This window comes from Typopeltis vanoorti, chromosome 7 (genome assembly GCF_054136105.1).
Source record: "Typopeltis vanoorti isolate ZY-2024b chromosome 7, IOZ_Tvanoo_1.0, whole genome shotgun sequence".
Classification (NCBI taxonomy): domain Eukaryota; kingdom Metazoa; phylum Arthropoda; class Arachnida; order Uropygi; family Thelyphonidae; genus Typopeltis; species Typopeltis vanoorti.
The window spans coordinates 95769401-95790323 of record NC_143555.1 but is presented as its reverse complement, the minus strand read 5'-3'; the positions used below and the strand labels follow the sequence as shown (position 1 = coordinate 95790323).

At 35.5% G+C, this 20923-nt stretch overlaps 1 protein-coding gene across 1 annotated transcript in view; it reads left to right on the top strand.

Annotated features, from left to right (window-relative positions):
- The window catches only part of LOC150104881 (transient receptor potential-gamma protein-like), a 350865-nt gene that overhangs the window by 77260 nt on the left and 252682 nt on the right, over positions 1-20923 (top strand). The gene's annotated exons all lie outside the window — the stretch shown is intronic.

The following is a 20923-nucleotide window of genomic DNA, read 5'->3' as shown; positions in this document are numbered from 1 at the left end:
CATCAATCAATTAAAAAACTATAATACAAAGAATCAAAAATGTAAAATATTATTACAATTAAGGAAATGAATTTGAAAACATGATAAAATTATGTTTACTTATTAAAAAAACAAACTAAAAGTGGAGGAAGAGGGGGGGAAGGAGTAGGGAAAGGAAATGAGAGAAACAAACTTTTGAACTTTAACGATACGGATTAATGTGCACATTACCTAGGTAAAATGTGGAAAACTCTTGATCTAATCTGCAGATCAGATCAGGAGCAAATCAGTTAATCTGCAGATTAGCTAGGTAATGTGCACATTAACGGCTTTCGAGCTTTAGCGGTAACATATATATAGTTTAGCGTGGCAGGAATTACACTAGAAAGAACTAAGGTTATTAAGCCGTATGTCTGTTCTTCTTTAATATTTTTTTATTAACAACTAAACTAAAACTTTTAACAACGAAATATTTCATGATATCAAAAACAAATATTTTGGTATGAAAATAACTGATCATTATCAGGGAATTATGACTTTTTCAAAAAGTACAACAAACAACAATGGATTGTACATTGATGACACGAGACGTTGATGATAAAATTGCTAATAGAGTATTACTTAGGAAAGAAAGTAAAATATAAAATTTCATTTATCGAAAATTTTAATATCTTAAACTTTCAGTAAAAATATAGTCTCTGATTTAGATTTCAGTGGTGCAAAAGAGCCTCGGAACGCTTGGAATTCATAACTAGTTATCATTCAAATTGTTTTAAATCTTTAATGAACAGCTTCGTTAATGCTAGTTGTTGCCTACATCTATGGTATTTAATAAATGATTTATCAGATCGATATCCTTCTCTCTTTCTTTACGAACCTGATTATTCATCCAACCGATTTATTCCTATGGATAAACATTAGATTATGAAAGATATACCTCATTACTATTCATTTTGCATTAGTATCTCTGCTATTAAATAATTTCTACCAGATAAAACTTTTTAATTCCGCTAACATGCCATCAAAGTTACATTTTTTGAAATTCCATCCTTGATGCTTTCTAATTATCACCCCTTTAGTTTTAATTTACCTTTCAAGGTCAAATGATCGGGGTTCTAGTTAATTAGTATAGTCCATAATTAATTCCTGATATTATTAAATTCAAGATGTTATTCGCTCTAGTATGTTCTCATATATAGCTTTACATAACTATCACGAAGTTACTCCAGAAATTTATTACTGGTTCTATTATCAGCTTAAGTAACTAGCTCATAATGTTATACGTATAAGGAATTCGACTGTTTTTTTGTTGGTAAGACAGTGCTCTCAAGGAAGAGGGGGGGGGGAATTGCTAATATCGTTAATGGTGTCAAACCATACGGAAAATTGGCAGGGATGAATTTTCCAAAAATTTTGATTTTCGTTTAGTCTGGGTTTGCGCGAAGACCACTGGTCACGTTAAACTGTCGTAGTATGCCGAAGAAAATGTAAATAGAATCAGAATCCCGAAGGAATCTAATTATTAGCATACACGACAGTCTTGCTCTGTTTCGAGCCTATAAAAAGGTTCTAGTGCTAGAGAGAAAAGAAGGGGGCTCAGGAGGCAGCGGGTATGGGTTCAAAGAGGAACCCATTTATGGTGATAGAAGTTGTTGTTCTATTGTAGATGTTTCAGATTATTTCCCTTGCGTAAGAAGCCGCACCACTTTCTCTAGGATTTAGTGCAGAAAGTTGTGCTTTGCACTATCGAACGTTTTTCCAAATCCACTGACTCGAGTGAGTTCTTTGTTCGTCACGAGGCGAATGAGATCTCTTATCAGAAATAGGTTGAGTCCCCATCCACTTACCCGGAACTCCGTGCACTTGAGTGCTGGTAAACTCATTTCCCACGCCGATTTTCAGACGATTACACGCCACCTTTGTGAGTTGTCTTCCATATATTTGTAATCCGCATTGATCAAGGAAATTTACCTCCTGCTACCCACACCATTCAGGTCTCTCCTCCATTTTTGTAGATAACAATCGTGTAGTCATTAACAAAGTCAACAGGCACGTGACGGGTAGATAAACACGTATTAAAAATCGAGACCAGAATAGGCAAGATGAAATTCCAAACAGAGCAATAAAACTCAACACCAAGTCCATTTAGGCGGGGGAGGGGGTTGTCCTGAGCTTTAATAAATTCTTCCGATGATGTTATCGGTCTACCTTGAAGTGCACATGGGTGTTCAGGCATGTTCTATTCCAGATTAAAGTCGCCTGTCACCACGGTGTCATTGGAATAGGCTCTCGAATAATGATGAAAAAATTGCTGCAGGATATCTCGCGTGGTCTTGAAAGTTTGACCGTTAACTAGGATTTGCCGAATATTGTTTTATCGTCATATGCAGACGTATATGCGCTGCCGATTGTAAAACATGGCTGACGGTGTTTCCGCATAACGGAGGGACAACCTGGCGCGGAAATCGAGTCCGTCGATTTTTTTTTTTTTTGTTTGTTTGTTGTTGATTCGTCTCTGGCTCGATTTCCACATCTTCAATTAGGGAGTCACAGGGAATACCGTTTCTCTGGGTTCTATAGGTACCACCCTAGTTCTATGTACAGATCTCTCACTGTTTTTCTTAGTGGCTGTCAACGACCTCGGGTAGTTTGATAGTTAACGGAACCATTTTATGGTCTGTTACTGAATTACAAATCGCTACATGACTTACTGTAACAACTCGTGGCTCTAAGTTGCTGGAAATATAAATGCGGTCGAGACTCCTTGAGGTCACATAGTACCGACTCTGCCTGGACTACGACTCCTTCAGATACCAATGAGATCGACATTGTGGTCGCCGACAAGAACGGTAGGCCTGTGCGCTCTAGGGGCTTGTCTGCCGTCTGAAGGCTTGGAGCGGTGGCAGACGTGCCTCTGCTCGTGCTGGGCTGAAGTTCGGATTGGCTGTCAGGTGGAGCTTGACAGATTCCAGACAGCGACCCCTTGGAGCACTGATCAGTTGTCAACTACTTTGGACAGTGACAAGTTTGCATATATTGGATGATAGTCTTTTAAAGGTCACCTGTTCTTTTTTGGAACTTGGGCGGTTTTTGAGCATGGTGTCCCTGCCTATTCTAAATGTCAATGAGGTCGACATCATTACAGCATAGTTGGAGTTCCCCGGAGGCACACCAGTACCAGAACTGTTGTTACCGCCCACCGTGTCATATCGTGTGTCTGCTTGTGCTTCATCCCGATGATCTATTGAAACCCTTAAAAAAAGGTTTCTGGGGACGCGAAGAACCTACATCGCTGGTGGGTATTATTAGGGGCATAGACAGTGAAGCGGATGTTCTTCCCTCAAACTACCAGGCTATAGCTGACAACAGCCTAGTCCTACAACAAAAAGATGTTGTAGGATTAGGATTTCTCTACAACATCTTTTTGTACATTGAAAAACCCTCCCAGAATAGGCTGACGAACAAGGATTCCCATCCCATTCCTTGTGTAGGGTTCTCCAAATCACCAGAAGCTTTGGTAAGGGAAGCTTCTGGTTTTCAGTGTTCCAGAACTAATAAACATTTGTCTCCTGCATAAATAGTACTTGAACCTGATGAAGTAAAAATAATCTCCGGACAGCGTTCTGCAGGATGGATCGCAAACCGTTTGTGTTCAGAGTGGCAACACGAAAAGAGAACTGTTAGTCACGTTCAAATTTTTAGTATGGTATCCTCTCCTTTTACTATTTCTTATTAATGTCTCGTGTAAGTGAGTTATGTCTTCTTCAATGAAGACCCGTGTCTGAAGCTGAGATGAAGTTCTTGTGAGACAAGTAATATATCAATTATGGAGAAAGTGAACCATTCCATATTCACACAAGTGTCGGCCGAACCTTTCTTGTTAAATATGTGAAATAAGGGGTCGTCGAACCTATCGATTGCGGCGAGGATCCTTTTCATTGGCCGGATGTTCACCGGAAGGATCGGATTATGATTGTTCCCTCCTTGATTGTATTAGGAACTGAAGGGATTCTGCTTTCTTTTGCTGTATGAGAGGAGATGGAGAAGTTTTGTGAACTGTTACTCTGTTTTTCGGCAGACGATGTAACTGCGGAGAGGAGGGAGACAGTTCTTCCTTGCAAGTAGATTCTTCTCTGGCTGGTTGTCGTTTTGATTTTATATTTTCTTCTTCTACTCGATCCCTTTGTCGTATAGTTGTTACTTCTATTTCCTCTGCTGTCCGCCCCCCGCCCTCTTGGGCAAGTGGTGATGGTGTTGCCAGTTCTGCTGTGTCAGTACTTTTAGTGGCGAAAGTCTCGAATTCCGTTTCACGGTTTTGCTTCTTCTATTTGTTTTTTCCAAGTGACGTCTTAATAAAGTCTGCTTGTTTCACCTCCTCAGAATCAGCTGTCGTTGGTTCCCTGTTACCAGGAGCCCTGTTTGCGTGCTCTGACGTGTCCGTCTATCTGAGTTAACCGATGGAGGATTTGAGAGTGGTTCCATAGCATCCCCAGCCGTTCTGCCTCTGTCCGATACGGACACTTGTTGATCTTGTGGTCTTGGTCCTGGCATTTTCTGCAAGGGCTATTCAGCATTGCTGTAGGGTGTGTCGGATTCGTTGCAATTTGGAAATTTGGCTCTTATGCATTCCACTTCCAGATAGTCATAGGAGCCAAACCTAAAACACTGTTTCCTAGGTAACTAACCATAGTCTTGTAGAACCAATTAGTACGAAGTTGGCTCTTCATTTCCATTGTAAAGCTAATCACTTCATATTTACACTCCGGGTTATCGGTATCAATACCTTTCTTGATGTTTTTAATAGTTCTCCACTTCGAGATATCATGAATAATGTCATTGCCGTTCTCAACGTATTCGTAAGTCTGTTTCAATTGAAATATTCAATTGAATGTTCATTTCTGAATATTACGATCGGAGTTATTTTGGCTCCGGCGCATTTAAAACCTTACTCTAACTTGTCTCTACCTTCGATCATGGAATACTACTAATTTTTCTATTTAATGGGTCTTCAAAGCCTACGTTGTAACCATAATAAAACTCTAGGCAAGAGCGAAGCCATAACTAATTTTAAACTGTTATAAGAGAAAGAAAAAAGAATAAAGTAAATATATATATACTTTATATACATATATATATATATATATATATATATATATATGACTCTTTCAACTCTACTATTAGATACTGGAGATCGCGTGATTCCACACACGCACAGGTGTACAACAATAGAACTTTAACTCGGACTGTAGTTCAAGCATAATAACTGTAATTTACAGTCGAATATTATGGCTTTATAATTGTATAGCTTTCGAGTGTGTCAATGTTAATTTAAGTGTCTTTTAATATCTTTCTATGTTCTTATCGCCTGATGAAGTCATTCTTGACGAAACATGTTACGTTTTTTCAAATAAATGTCATTGTGTTATAATTCTCGGGTTTTAAGTCAGTTAATTTAGAAAAATGAATATATATATATATATATATATATATATATATATATATATATATATATATATAAGAGAAAGAAAAAAAGAATAAAGTAAATATGTTGTATGAGTAAATGAGTTGTCTCAGTGTTGCACTACCTAAAGGGTCAGTTGTAACACTATTCAGGTATTTGCTTACGCTTGGACTCGCCGAACTTCATATATTTAATATATTCGGCTTGAAACTCTTTGAGTTTCTTATTCGGCTATGAAACAATATGGGATGTAATATCCCTTAACTTAAATAAGTTTAGGTCGCTGAATTGAAGCCTTTGACTCTTCATATAATTAATAAAATATATATATATATATATATATATATATATATATATATAAGAGAAAGAAAAAAAGAATAAAGTAAATATATATATATATATTTACTTTATTAATTTTTTATATATAGATAAATATATATATAAGAGAAAGAAAAAAAGAATAAAGTAAATATATATATATATATATATATATATATATATATACTTTATTCGTTTTTTATATATATATATATATTTATTTACTTTATTCGTTTTTATATATATATATATATATATATATATTTACTTCATTCGTTTTTTATTTCATATATTCGTTTTTTATATATATATATATATTTTTATATATTTTTTATTTTATATATTCGTTTTATATATATATATATATCTTAGATATATATAGTGATTAAAATTCCTACACCATAACCATACCAAAACCACCTCTTTAAATGATTTTGAGAACTACGCAATAGTCCTTATAAGGACTGGCTTAAAGGGGCGAAGCAAGAATGCTTTTCATATTCCCCGTTATCTGTAGTGGACAGTGTAGGGATAAGGTGTTATTGAGCTATTAAAGCTCTGATCATGGCAGGAGGGTAACAGCAATAGCCGAGCCTCAGTTAGAACTTCATTGTCTACAGCATTGCCATCCATTACCCTCCAAGGGTATTGGATTGAATGAATCAATCACCGCATCTCACGGTCGATTGTTCCATTCTGAGAACTACGCAAATGATCATTGCAATTCTTATATAAAATATATATAAAAGTTTCTAATAGGTGTTTCTAAAATTTTTAAGAAAAATTCTTATTAAATGTATTCTTTGGAAATATTTATTTATTATTCCTTAGGTATATTAGTTTACATTTTATTATAATAAGATAAAAGACATATTCCCTTAAACTTGTCTGGAACAGGAGAATTGCGTAATAAATAGGAATAATTCTCGAGATCAGATTTTTAGAACTTCGAAATTTATATTACAAACCAGTACGTTCAGAAAAGTCAACTTGTGGAAAAATCTTGAACAATATCGTAATAATGAAAAAAAAATGTTAATCATTCTTAATGAAAAATGAAAGAAGAAATAAAGAAAACTGATTTAGTTTTATTCGCTTCTCTTATTACTCAGCAATTCGTCACATTATTCGCTCGATGGCATTTCTCTAATTATTTAAGTTTGATGGAATTATGATTATTTGTCAGCAAAGTGATAGCAACACCAACTTTGTAACTACGCGTGTCTGTGTATCGCCAATTTCATTGGTTAATATTTACTGAAATATCAACCATTGATTCCAATTTCGGGAATAATATCTGCTGTTTTAGAATCTTCTGAAGTTTTGTAAGGTGGTGCCGGTGCAGCGTCTAACAGATAATTAAATTATGGTAAGCTTAAGGGGTGCTTAAGGGTCAAAGCTGTATAACTGAGAGGAGACCTCCACATAGCCTTTATAGGTATGCGGAGAACCGACCAGGGCTAATGACCTAATGTCCAATCCTCACCTTCTCGTCGTGCACCCTGTTGGGTATCTACCTGGATACTGAACGAGGATGGGCTGGCAATTTGGGAGTTAGACGACCAAATTGTATTCTTATTGGCTCAAACCAATATAGAAAATGATGATACAACATGACAAAATTTCATGCCGGTGGGGTGTCGCCCGGTTAAACAAGGCCCCCGTTGTTTTCGCCAGGGAACCAGGGCGAACAGTGAAAAGTCAGGTACTGGAATAAATCTGAAAGCACACCCAACTCAACATCATCAGAGTTAAAGATCGGTACTATCAACATTAGAAGCCTGAATGGCAAGGAAATAGAGCTCGCTGAATAATTAGATAAGTACCAGATCGACACTGAAACAAAAACTTGTGAGATCTTTCTGAGCAATAAATACAAAATGTTATATTGAGGAAATGACAATCAAGGAAATGAAGGAGTAGCCGTAGTATTCAACACAAAATACGAGGCTAATCTTCTTGAATAACAGGCGGTCTCAAGTAGAGTGATGTGGGCTAATATCAGAATAGGGAACTGGACAATAACTTACTTGTATCTATGGCCCCACAGAAGGGTCTACTAAGGTAGAAGTGGAGGAGTTTTGTTGCTTTAGAAAAAGCAACTGACACAATGAAAAAGGAAAAGTTGGTCCTTGTTGGGTATCTAAATATCAGAGTAGGAAATGATTGTGAGACATACAAAAAATATTTTGGAAAAATTTGAAGAAAAGAGCAAAGCTAATAATAATGGCAAATACCTGTTGGATTTCTGCTCAGGACATGGACTGGTTATTACTAACACCATGTTCCAACATAAAAATGTGCACAAATTCACATGGAGAGAAGAAGCAAGGAATAAGAAAAAGTCTCATTGACTATGTTATTGTTGATAGTGATGTTTTCTCCCTGGTGCAGGACACCAGAGTGTACAGAGGATTTGAAATTGGGAGTGATCACTATTTAGTCTCGAGCAGGATAAAATTGAATTTCATATTGAAAAAAATAACTTGAAAGAAAGTTTTAAAGCGAATAAAAGTTCAGCAGCTCTGAGATGTGAACTGTAAACTAAAATACACAACGATTATTGAAGAAAAAATGAAAGAGTTTGAGAACAGGAATCAAACCTTGGAGATTCAGTGGCAAGACTTGAAGAAAACCATGATTGATTCAGCCAGAGAGGCATGTGGGGAGGTTGTCTGCAAGGATAGAAAAATCAGAACTCCATGGTGGACACAGGAAGTTAAAGATGCAGTGAAGGAAAAGAAGAAAGCATATCAAAAGTTCCTGTCAAATAAGTCAGCCTGTGCTCTTAGAGAATACAGAGACAAATGTAAGAAAGCGAAACACTGTATAAAACTAGCTAAATAAACGTCACGGGAGGACTTTGGCAAGAACATAGAAAATAAATATCAAGAAGGTGATAAGATATTCTGGAGGTTGAAGAAGCTTAGAATTGAAGGAAAGAGTGCTGTAAAAGGAGTTAGAGATGACAAAGGTGACATGAAAACAGGAGAAAAGGATATCCTTGAAGTATGGAGTAATTACTTCAAAAAATTGCTAAATGAAACAAGCAGTGAAATCAGTGATAGCACATTGTTAAAAAACACTCAACAGGCATGCAGTCAGGAATACATATCCATACTTGAAGTAGAAAAAGCAATCAAAGGTTTGAAATGTGGAGCGTCAGCAGGAGTAGATGATATTCGACCAAAAATGCTGAAGTATGGTGGTATAAAAGTCTTACAGTGGCTGCACTGCATAGTTCAGAAAGCCTGGACAGAGGGACGAATTCCCGATGATTGAAGTAGAGCTCTCATAGTACCCATGTATAAAAAGAGAAATAATACTGAATGTGAGAATTACAGAGGTATTTCCCTACTGAGTGTTCCTGGCAAGATCTATGCAAGTATACTTGAGAAACGGTTGAGGAGAATTGTAGAAGGAAAGCTTGGTGAAGAACAAGCTGAATTCAGGCCAAATAGAGGCTGTAAGGATCAGATCTTCACTTGACGACAAATAGTTGAGAAAGCATGGGAATATAACAAAGATCTGCATTTAAGGTTTGTCGATCTGGAAAAGACATATGACAAGGTGCCAAGAGAGAAGCTATTCAACATGCTGCAGTTATATGGTGTCAATGGGGCATTATATCAAGCAATACTTAGTCTATTTGAGTTATAAGTCAGCAGTTAGAATTGAACGAAGTACAGGAAGATGGTTTAATGTTAAATCTGGTGTGAGACAAGCATTTACATTATCCCCTCTGTTATTCATTATCTATATGGATCACATTATAAAGGAAAGTGGTATTCAACATGATATCAGAATTGGAGATGTTAATGTCAGCTCTTTGCTTTATGCGGACGATGTCATACTTCTAAATAAATCCGCTACATGTTTGCAAGATTCCCTGACTAAACTGAATAACTGTTGTAATAGATATGGTATGAAGGTCAGCATTAAAAAGACAAATACAATGAAAATAGGTAGAATTGTTGAAAATGTCAACTGTGTTGTGAACGGGGAACCTGTGGAACAAGTAAAACATTTAAGCTACCTTAGGCACCATTTTTACTGAAGATGGTAAATTAAATATGGAAATAGACAACAGAATCAACAAAGCTGGTATGGTGGGAAGTCAATTGAATAATTTCATATGGAATAAGAGAGAAATTAGTCGGAACACTAAATTAGCTGTATACAAGACAGTGTTCAAACCAGCTTTAGCTTATGGATCTGAGATCTGGGCCAGAAGTAAAACACTTGACCAAAGACTAGAGACTACAGATATGAGAGTTCTGAGAAAGATTAGAGGCATGAACAGATGGCATCAATGGCAATATCATATTAAAAACGAGGATATTAGGAAAGAACTTGACATTGTCAGCATCCAGGAATGCGTTAGCAGAGCTAATCTTAGGTGGTATGATCACGTAAACAGAATGGGCGAGGAAAGTTTGGCAAAACAAGTGTTCTCTGCCAGGTTGGCAGGAAAACGATCCAGAGGAAGACCAAGATATAGGTGGATTGATGCGGTACAAAGTGTCTTAGACGATAGAAATATAAGATCTGATAATGTTGGAGTCTTGACAAGTAACAGACTGATTTGGAGGAAAATGGTAGATAGGAAGTTAGTAATGATGTAAATTTTTCATGTAGTACTATCATATCCTATACACCCCTTGAGGGTACATGTCAGGAATTTGATGGTGATAATGATGTTATTTAATAATTATTTATTTACAAGAAATACTTGCATTTTTCTCTCGATATTACTTACAAGGAATTCATTTGAATTTAAAGGAAAAATATATTAAGAAATCGAAGATACCATTTCTCTTGTAGAGTCCTATGTATTTCAATATACAATTTGAAGGATAATTATTTTATAGTATTTTTTCTCTAATTTCGTTGTTGGTTTATTTGTAGATTCAGCGAGTTTATTTTGAATTATGGTCAAAGCAATTATGGCTACGAGATCAGTGTTTTATATGCTAACTGCGTGTAAAATAAGAAGAAAATCCCTTATAAAATTTTTTCGTCTTCTAGATGGGATTCAAAGCCAGGTAATAATATATTTAAAAAATATCGAATAAATAAATATTTTAAAATCGTCTCGATTCTGGAAATGGGGGGGGGTAAAGAATATGCCAAAATGCAAGTGCTTTACGGTAACTACCCTATAAGTTTAGGGATACTTATGATTGTAAAAGTATTTAATTAATCGGTACAAAACATGTTATAAAAACAAATGAAACATTCGATTTAACTTGGGTATGCTAAATTGCGTCATGCGCGAATAAGTGTTATGCAGTTAACCGGAAGAAATTTGTAATAGAAACATAATAAACCTTTTCGATTTCTTGATAGTTTAATAAGCAGCTTTTTAATTACCCTTTTAGCTTATACAGAAAACTCGCTTTTATAGAAACATGTGTTCATAAGGAAACTCATTACCATATTAATCAGATACTTGGCATTCTCAAAACTCTGGATGATCGAACGAATTTAAGTTACTCTACAGATAATCTCATGTCAAAAGAATGTGACTGCATTATGATAGATTTCTCCTCTAATAGCTATAACGTCTCAACAAGGGTGTTAACGAATTACATTCCGAAACAAGCCTCGTCCGGAAGTGTTTACCACAGAAACTTCACTTATGTGAAAGGAATTTTAGAAGGGATCGACTATATTTTATAAATGTTTAATTATTCTACTTATTCTTTTCTTTAAAAGTTGGCTTATTTATTATTTTCTACAAATAAAAAGTTCCGACCATAGTTATTGTTATTTTTCAGAAGTGTATAATATTCTTTGTTAACGTAATTGAAATTATTATGGGTAGTCTATCAATATAATAACAGACATATGATAATTATAGCTACAAAAATTAAAAGGCAAGAGTATAATAGACAATATTTTATTTCACCGACATCAAAAATCAGAACTTGAGGCTCATGCTTTGGTTACTGACAATGTGATGAACAAGAACTCAAGATTATATTACATTCTAGTTAGTTTGAATTCAATTTTTTTTTCAGAATACTGTGAATACTTTGATATCGTACAGATCCAAACAAGCCTTAAAACAACTTTCAAAGACTGTTTTAACATTTTGTCAGCAAGATTCACAGAAAAAACTGAACCAATTTAATGTCAGTTAATCTGTCTCCAGAAGTATACATCCGAGCAGAGAAAAGCTATTGAGTGTACAAGTACACAATATGACGAAGATAATATGAATCAGCTCCTCACCTTGCCGTACATCACCTATTCATCTTTTATTATTCTCAGTTTCTGTTGAAGTATATTTTTATTTGATTGATTGTTTACTGTCTGCCATTTTGCGAAATACTGGAATTTGAACATTTGACTGGCGATATATGGATAAACAGATTGCTACAAAATATTTAAAGTCATGACTGTCGTAAAATATTGAATGTATCATTGACGTACGTCATAAATTAACATCATATCGAAGTAAATACAAATACTAATGAATTCCTACTAAAATTGAGTAAACTTTTTATTCAAAACTTTATGTCCTAAAAAGGACTGGGCGATGGACTGAGTCCTTGACTCTTTATCCCGTCATCTGAATGAAGAAAATCTGTGTGGATGGGGTGTTAATGAGCTAAAAGCTCTAGTCTTGGCTGGGTAACGGCAATAGCCGAGCCTCAGTTAAAGCTTCATTGGCTACAGCATTGCCATCCGTTACCCTGGAAGTCCTAAAGAGGACTTGGGACACCTTTTTATTTATTTATTTTTTAAACTTTACGTTCTTAAAAGAACTAGGCGATGAACTGAGTCCTTGACTCTTTATCCCGTCATCTGAATGAAGAAAATCTGTGTGGATGGGGTGTTATTGAGCTAAAAGCTCTAGTCATGACTGGGTAACGGCAATAGCCGAGCCTCAGTTAAAACTTCATTGGCTACAGCATTGCCATCCGTTACCCTGGAAGTCCTAAAAAGGACTTTCTTTTTCTTCCACACCTTAAACTTTATGTAAACAAACTGAGAATTATATATAAAAGATTCATATTTATTTTTGTATGGTAATAAATTATAATCTTTCCCCACTTTTAAATCAAACCTTTTTTATTTTTAGTTAACTGTAAAATATATTTCATTATTTATTTATTTATTAAATAACTATTAATGTGATATTATTATTTTAACAAGTCACAATTGATCCTTTTCTATACAAATTCGCAATTATACTACATTTTAAAATTTTGCGATTTCTTATCTATTACAGATCACAGCTGAATGGATTGCTATAGCAATCAACTGATTTCTACGTCATCATCAGCAGCTTCAGCGATTGGAGCGCCACTTTTCAATTTACTGAAAGCAGTAGTTGATTACAAATACATACATACATCATATCATCACCTCACTAATAAATCAAAACTGATTTTTTGAAATTAATTTCTAAGAATATCATGTAAAAAATATTATGAAATTATTTTATTTTGTTAGAAGTAAAAAAAAAAAATTGCAAAGTTGCGTAGAAATATATTTCATTGACTAACTGATCAGTGGCACGCAGTTAGTTGAGTATTAAACCTTAGTTCTAGAATGAATAATTTCCAAAGAGTGTTCTTGAACTTAGCGGATGACTATTATATCAGATGCACGGCATTTTGGTTTGTTGCCAAATAATGATTATATTTCTCCTTGATTCAGCTGAAGGGTAAACCTGATTTATGTACTTTATATTTTTCTCTACATCTCTAACATTTTCATCCATATGGATTTCTCAAGCTGTCCTACATAAATTAAAAAAAAAAATAAAAATAAAAAAAATTTAAACAAATTAAAATAAATTAAAAAAAACGCATAAATGGAAGGCTTAGCAATGGACTCGTCAATCTCAACATGGGTTGCCAATATTTACACTGACGTCTTCGAATGATAGGTCTTGGAACAATAATAAAGGGGGGGGGGGCTATTATAATCAACAATGACGCTTTTTTTTCTTTGAAATGATACACATGAAAGCCTCAATTATTTTTTTTATCTTATGATAGTGCTTTTTTACTTATGAACGACCTAGTTTATTTTATGTATATTTAATATATTTACGTATTTTATATAAGTTCTAATCCTGAGGGAGCAGATCATAGAATTATAATCAATGATGGGTAGCATGGATTTGTTGAAGAGAGCTCTTGTTTTCAGTAATCTGGGTGCCTTTTCTAATAAAGTAACAAGGGCGATTGATGAGGGAAATGCATTGCAATTGTGTGCCGAATGTTATACAAGCATTTACAGGATTTCACATAACAAGCTTTCATATTCAAAATTGAAACTAGTGCGTTTAGATATTAGATTAGTGGACTGAATTGGCAATCGATTATCTGATAGTTATTAAAGAGTTTTGTACCAAAGGAGCAGTGTCAGGGGATAAGGAAAATAACAAGTGGAATTAACTGGAGTCCTGAGGAATCAACTTGTAAGAAATTATTCCCAATTTTTTTTAATCTTTGGGAGTCGGATCCCTGATATCAATTTACCAGGGCTGAGTACTAGGACCATTACTGTACAATCTTTATGAGAACGATATTTTCACTGACCTGAGGAAGATATTTCTTCAGGGAAATGCAAATGATAAGCAAATCTCATCTAATAGAGAAGCTTATTAGCAGATGTAGTGGCTCGTCAGGAAGATCTTAGTAGGCTAGAAAAGTGGACCAATTAATAGTAATGCCAGTGTAACACAGTTTGAACTTTGCAATCAGACGATGATAGTGTATTGAAATTTAAGGGATATATTGGAAAGGTGGTGAAGATAAGTTGGATGATCGGTACAATGCTGAGAAGGATATTGACTAGCAGAGATAAGGCTATAGTGGTTTCATTGTGTGTGTTTTTTAAGATTTTTCCATCTTTATCAAATTTATATATTTTTTGTAATTTGTTTATTTATTTTTACATAACCACTTCAGGCCTCCTATAAGCGGGATGGTGGTCTCACACCGTGCGATGAAACGCACCTGCCACCTAAAGACAATCACAAACATTCATGTCCATAGCGAAATTCGAACGTGAGACTTGTTGGTTGTAGAGCGGGTACGCTAACCATTCGGTCAACCAGGCGGCAGGTCCTAATCTGATCTGCAACAGGATTTGGAGGGGGATTGAAGACACTTTAGAAAGAGAAAGTAACAAAAATGATATCAGAACAGTGAAACTGGCAGTGAGGATGACCTACAAAAAAGGTGATAAGAAAAAGCATAATCTACAGTTATGATGTGCATGTGATTAGGCTGGACATTTAAGAGAATACTTTTTTTTATATTAAAATAAGAGAAAGAGGAAATGACTGCCTCTGGCAGTTTCTCAGGGGAATGGTAAATTAGAATGTAAAAAGGTTCTTTTTTTATTACGTGGAGAGTGGAATTCATTGTCAGAATGTCGTGAATGAGCTTAATGCTCGATACGTTGCTGGATTAGTGAGATCTCTTGTGATAAGTCCGGTTGTTGTAGTTTGAAAATAGACTAAAACAACTAAATCTCTAGACTCGCCTCGCGAGTTTCTGGGAGACGAGTCTGGATAAGTGTGTACATTCCACGATGAGTTCCTGGACTACACAAAATTACTCCTAATACCTGTATAGTGATAGCGTTAAGTGTAGAATCCAAAAACATTATATAGATCATATTACATTACTGAGAATTATAGAGATGTAAGTACTAGCCAATAACAATATACAGGGTTAATCCGAATCCATGAAACATTTTAAACATTCACTGCTAATAAGCTACGCAACAGATAGTGATCAGTTTTACGTCGAAAGAAAACGACCAACTCTCCAAGTTTGCATGAGGAAACCGCTCGCGTGCATCTGCCGTGGTTTGCCACTAGGAGACAATAGTAGTAAAGATAGCGCTGAGTAAGCGTAAGAAGTCATTTTGTGTGTTATAATACTCAAGAAACACGTTTGTGACAGTGCAGCGAAGGTTTCGAGCAGAATTTTAGAAGGAATCACCTGTGTGCAGTGTATCAAGAAGTGGTATGAGAAATTCCTGGATGAAGGCTGTCTCTGCACCGCTTCTCGGCCGGGACGTCCAGAAACTGTGGATCTTGAGTGTTGGGAGCGAAATTTCCAATGCAGTCATTGAGCATGTACGAGAATCGCCAAAGGTGAATATCTTTTGCGCAATTTAGGTGTACGGGCCATTTTTCTTCGCAGAGCCAACCATCACAGAGATGACATACACGGATATGTTGGAGAGTATCTCAACAAGACGGCTGTCCTGCTCGTGACCACACTGAAGTGCGAAGGTCCCTCAACGAATACTTGCCACAACGTTGGATAGGACGCACACATCAAGACGATGACGAGTTAATGCGGTGGCCACAGGATTCAATCCCATGCGACTTTTTCTTGTGGGATTCATGAAGGACAAACTCCCTCCTAATCTCATGGAACTTCGTGCCCATATCGCCTGGGCTGTGATACTGATCGACCGTGACATGCTTACACGCGTGTGGGAAGAAATGGATTATCGGCTTGTCTGCCGCAACAGCAAAGGGGAACATACTAAGGATATGTAAAATAAAAAAATATATATATTGGACATTTTTCCTTTATTTTAGTGTAACTTATTAGTGGTGAATGTTTAAAATGTTTCAAGACTTCTGAATACCCCAATATTATAATTATCAAATAAAAGAGAATATCACATTATTGCAAGTGCATAACACAAAATAAAATAAAATTACTGTTAACTTCTATGGCAAGATGGACATCAATCCCATGGATTTTTATCCCGTAAACGATACGTTTCAATTATTTAATGAAAGAAATTTTTGAGTACCTGGCTCGCCCTAATTAGGACTGTGTAGAATTATTCCAATCTGTGATAGTCCTTATAAGGACTGGCTTAAAGGGGCAAAGCAAGAAAGCTTTTCATCTTCCCCGTTATCTGTAGAGGACAGTATAGGGATAAGTTGTTATTGAGCTATTAAAGCTTTGATCATGGCAGGAGGGTAACAGCAATAGCCGAGCCTCGGTTAGAACTTCATTGGCTACAGTATTGCCATCCATTACCCTTCCAGGGTATTAATCGCCGCATCTCACCTTTCAAACTCATCCTTATAAGGACTGGCTTAAAGGGGCGAAGCAAGAATGCTTTTCATCTTCCTCGGCAATAGCCGAGCCTCAGTTAGAACTTCATTGGCTACAAGCATTGCCATCCATTACTCTCCAAGGGTATTGGATTGAATGAATCAATCACCGCATCTCACAGTCAATTGATTCATCGGAACCCCTTGTATTCAATATCATTGATACTTGAACTTGAACTTGAACTTAATTGGTTGATGGACTGAGTCCTTGACTCTTTATCCCTTCATCTGGATTTTAGATTGTGGGTGATGAGATTATTGTGGGTAATTTACTCGCTCATTGTGAGCATTGAAGCTGTATCAGCTTTCTCTTGCGATGGAGGATTTCGGTTTTTTATGTTTGAAACGATCTGAGGGCTTGTAGTCCGCTGCCTGTCGAACTAGCTGATTTGGGTGATTATCCGTGATTGTGAAGAATTTCTCTGCAATGCTTGTCATGTAGGTCTTAATATCTGGAAGATTGGCTTCTTGATGTAACTGGATGTTTCTGATGAACCATGGGGCATTAAATGCCATTCTTAGGTATTTATTCTGGATTATTGAAGTCTGTTGATGTTGCTTTTAGTCGTGTGACCCCACGACTAAAAGCAACATCATTGATACTCTTTACATGCATATATTTATATAAAATATTATGAAATTTGTAAATAGTGTATTAAAAAATTTCAATTTTAAAAATTAAATCTTAAATTTTACCAAATTTTAAACAAAATTTAATTTGTACATAAGAGTTTAAAAATATTTTTATGAAAAAATTATATAATCTATTTTGAATGATTTTGCAAAGTTTCAATATTGTTTACAATAAGAAAAATTATAGGAATGTAAATATTCAAGGGAGAATTTCTCTAGTCCTTCCCATTTCTGTCGTTTGAGCTTTATTAAGGATTACTTTTGTTTAAAACAAAATTCAGCGTTGAAATCTGTACTTTCATTAAAGTATAACCATCTTTTGCACGTAAGTGCAAACAGCATCGAAGAAGCGAGCGAAACGCCTGTTCCTCAATCTAATATAGCCTTCGCACCTCTGACCCAAATATGTCATTCATCGTCAAACGTCACCTTCCGATACGTTCTATGTTTGCAGTGGTAATCAACAAATCTCACGAACAAACATTCGGACACACTAGTATCTTTCCTCCTAATCCGTGTTTCTTTTTCTTTTTTTATAACCTCGTGGACTATGTATTGCTTCTAAAGAGAGAGAGAGAGAGAGAGTTCGCTTCGAAATTTGAAAATGCAAGTCTTGAATAACAACAAACAAGGTCATTGAAGGTTGTATTTTTGAACAGGCTGTTTGTAGGGTGCACAGCAACAATCCTGTTTATTTTTTTTTTTAAAAAATGCAAGCTTTATAATGTATATTTTTTTTAAAAATAAAACAACATACGGGATATGGCTCATGGAAGGTTAATAATCTCCAGTCAATGATTCCCCCCCCCAGACGATTATTTCATTAGATTTTTAAGTTTTAAAAAATATAACCGCCATCTATGAGTCAGTTTCGGAACTATCACACCGGACATAATTGACACAAAATCGCAAGCAGACCAAATATTTAATAAAATAAAAGACATCTTAACAAAAGATTTAATTCAGCTAATTGCACATCTAAGGAATACTTATTAACCAAAATAAAGACGAGAATCCTCACAGCCTAACCCATTACGTCCTAAATTAAACCTGTCGTTATAAGAAACACTTCGAGGCCTCTAATAGATAATATTATCTTTGCCAAAAGAAGTCTAAAAGAATACGGATCCAGTTGTTCCAGCCACAAACAAAGGAGAATGCGACAAGCATCTATGATATGCAGAACTATGACTATAAGATGAAGCAATTACTTCATACTCACTACTTATTCAAAACATAGTTGTGATCATAAAGGAGAACTTCAAAACCGTTAGAATTATTTATTCAAAAGAAGATATTGGAATTTACGAGAGACAGCAAACTGGTTCTCCAATCTCTTCGTCTTCAAACTAAATATGCTGATTTATTTTGATGTTATTTTATACAAAACATACTGCTTATCAACAAATCTCGTATTCGCCAATATGTATGGAAACATAAAGCACAAACAAATTGTAGCTCTCTCTTTATTTGTTACTTTTAGGAAAAGGTACTTTTAGAAGAAATGGACTCCGGAAAGGGCATTTGGCGACATTTTTTTAATGTAAGGAAAGGTGAAACCATCTTATAATTTTTAAAAAAATACAAACCTACTTTGAAATCAAAGTGAGTTGCCCAATTATACTTGCTTCGGTCTCTGAAGGCCAAAACACAACCTTCTAAGTTAAGTGCTTAGAGTTAAGTACTTCTAAGTGCTTACCATCTTTGGTGTAATCCCATATTACGTATAAAACGGAAAGAGTATAAAAAAGGCATGTTAGTGACATCACTTACCAGAGTTCTGGTTCTGCAGCCTGTCTCAACACGCTCTGTCCTCTGTAGATCTAAACAATGACTAGCATACATGACACTAAGTTAGATGGAATTATTTTTCTCCTTGTATGTTAAGCGAATGGGCTGTCAGGGCAAGTAACTTGGCTTTCTAGAAACGGAATTAACGCGCTAATAGAGCTGTTAATCCTATCTACATAGTCTACTTTGTCTGTCATGTCTCGACCGACTTGCCTGTATTTAGGGATGAAAAAGACGAGTTTACGAGAGAGAGAGAGAGAGAGACTAAACTTCGACTCTCAATAAAAGAACTTATGTATCACAGATTTTTTCCTCTTTAACTGCTAAACCAGCAAGAATTATAGTTAAAATTTCAGCAAAAAACATAATTTGACAGAAAAATAGAACTAGATTTCTCCCAGCCTAGTATAAAACTCATTACTAGGTCAGGATAAACTTAAATGGACTATCAAAAATCATTCATGATTTATCCTTAGCTTCTTCGACACAAAGAGAATATTTTGGAATGTCTTCCTGACATTTTAAACTCTTTTATTGGTTATTTTAACGACCTTAAAGCGAACCACGATATACACTGATACTATTATTTGTAATAATAAGTGTTAGTTCGAGTTTCTAGCTCCTAAAGTTATCGTTGCAGTAGCTAAAAAGTGTTCGTTAAAAAAAAATGACAATTTAGGCTTAATGCATTTTAGTTTTATTAAAGGCAGTACTGAGAAACTGCATGCTATTTATGCTGATATTGAAGCTCTTAAGGGGTTCATGACCGTCATTTCAAATGGAATGTGAAAAAAAGCTCTGGGGGATTAACAACATGCTTAATGTATTCTGGAAGCGGCGCGCTTTACAACTGACTCTGGATCCAGAGAGCCATCCGAATGATTTACTGACATAGAACGGAATACATAAATACACCAAATGTAAAGAAACGGGAAAATAGCACTTACACAAACTGCAGCTCACTAAATGTAACCAAATATATTTCCTCGAGTATTTTTTTTTCGAGCTCCTATTACAGTAGTTGGAATGATTGCAAGAAGAAATGGGTTCCACAGAAACGGTGTCAAAATAAACACTGAACCGAAAATCGGCCCTGATAGTATTACGCGTAGAAATAACGCCACGGACGAGATAATGGGGATGAGGGATGGGGAAGCATTGGTGTTTTGAAGTGAATGCTTCTCGAATAGAAGCTACTTCAATTGGGGCAGTCACGGTTCGAAAGGAAAGAATCCTTTACAGAAACATAACAAACTACTTTTCCGAAGGGCATGTTACGGAGATTATGTTAAGAGTCGAATGCCTTTTTCACTTTGTTTTGTTTTTGTTAGCTTCGTTAACCAAACAAATATTTTCTTTTTCTTTCTCTTGTTTGTGTCATTATTTTACTCTTTTCTTCCGTTTCAGTTTTCTCTTAATCCATCGCTCTCTCTCTCTCTCTCTCTCTCTCTCTCTATAACACCCTCTTTTTCATAATTTTCTTTCTATCATTCTCTCTTTCTCTCTCCCTTTTTCAGGGAGAAAAAAATAAAGCATCTAACTTTCATTTTAAAATTCTGCTTTCTTTTAATAAAATATTTAAGTAAATTTAAATATTTTAAATCTTCTATTTTCTCTCTCTC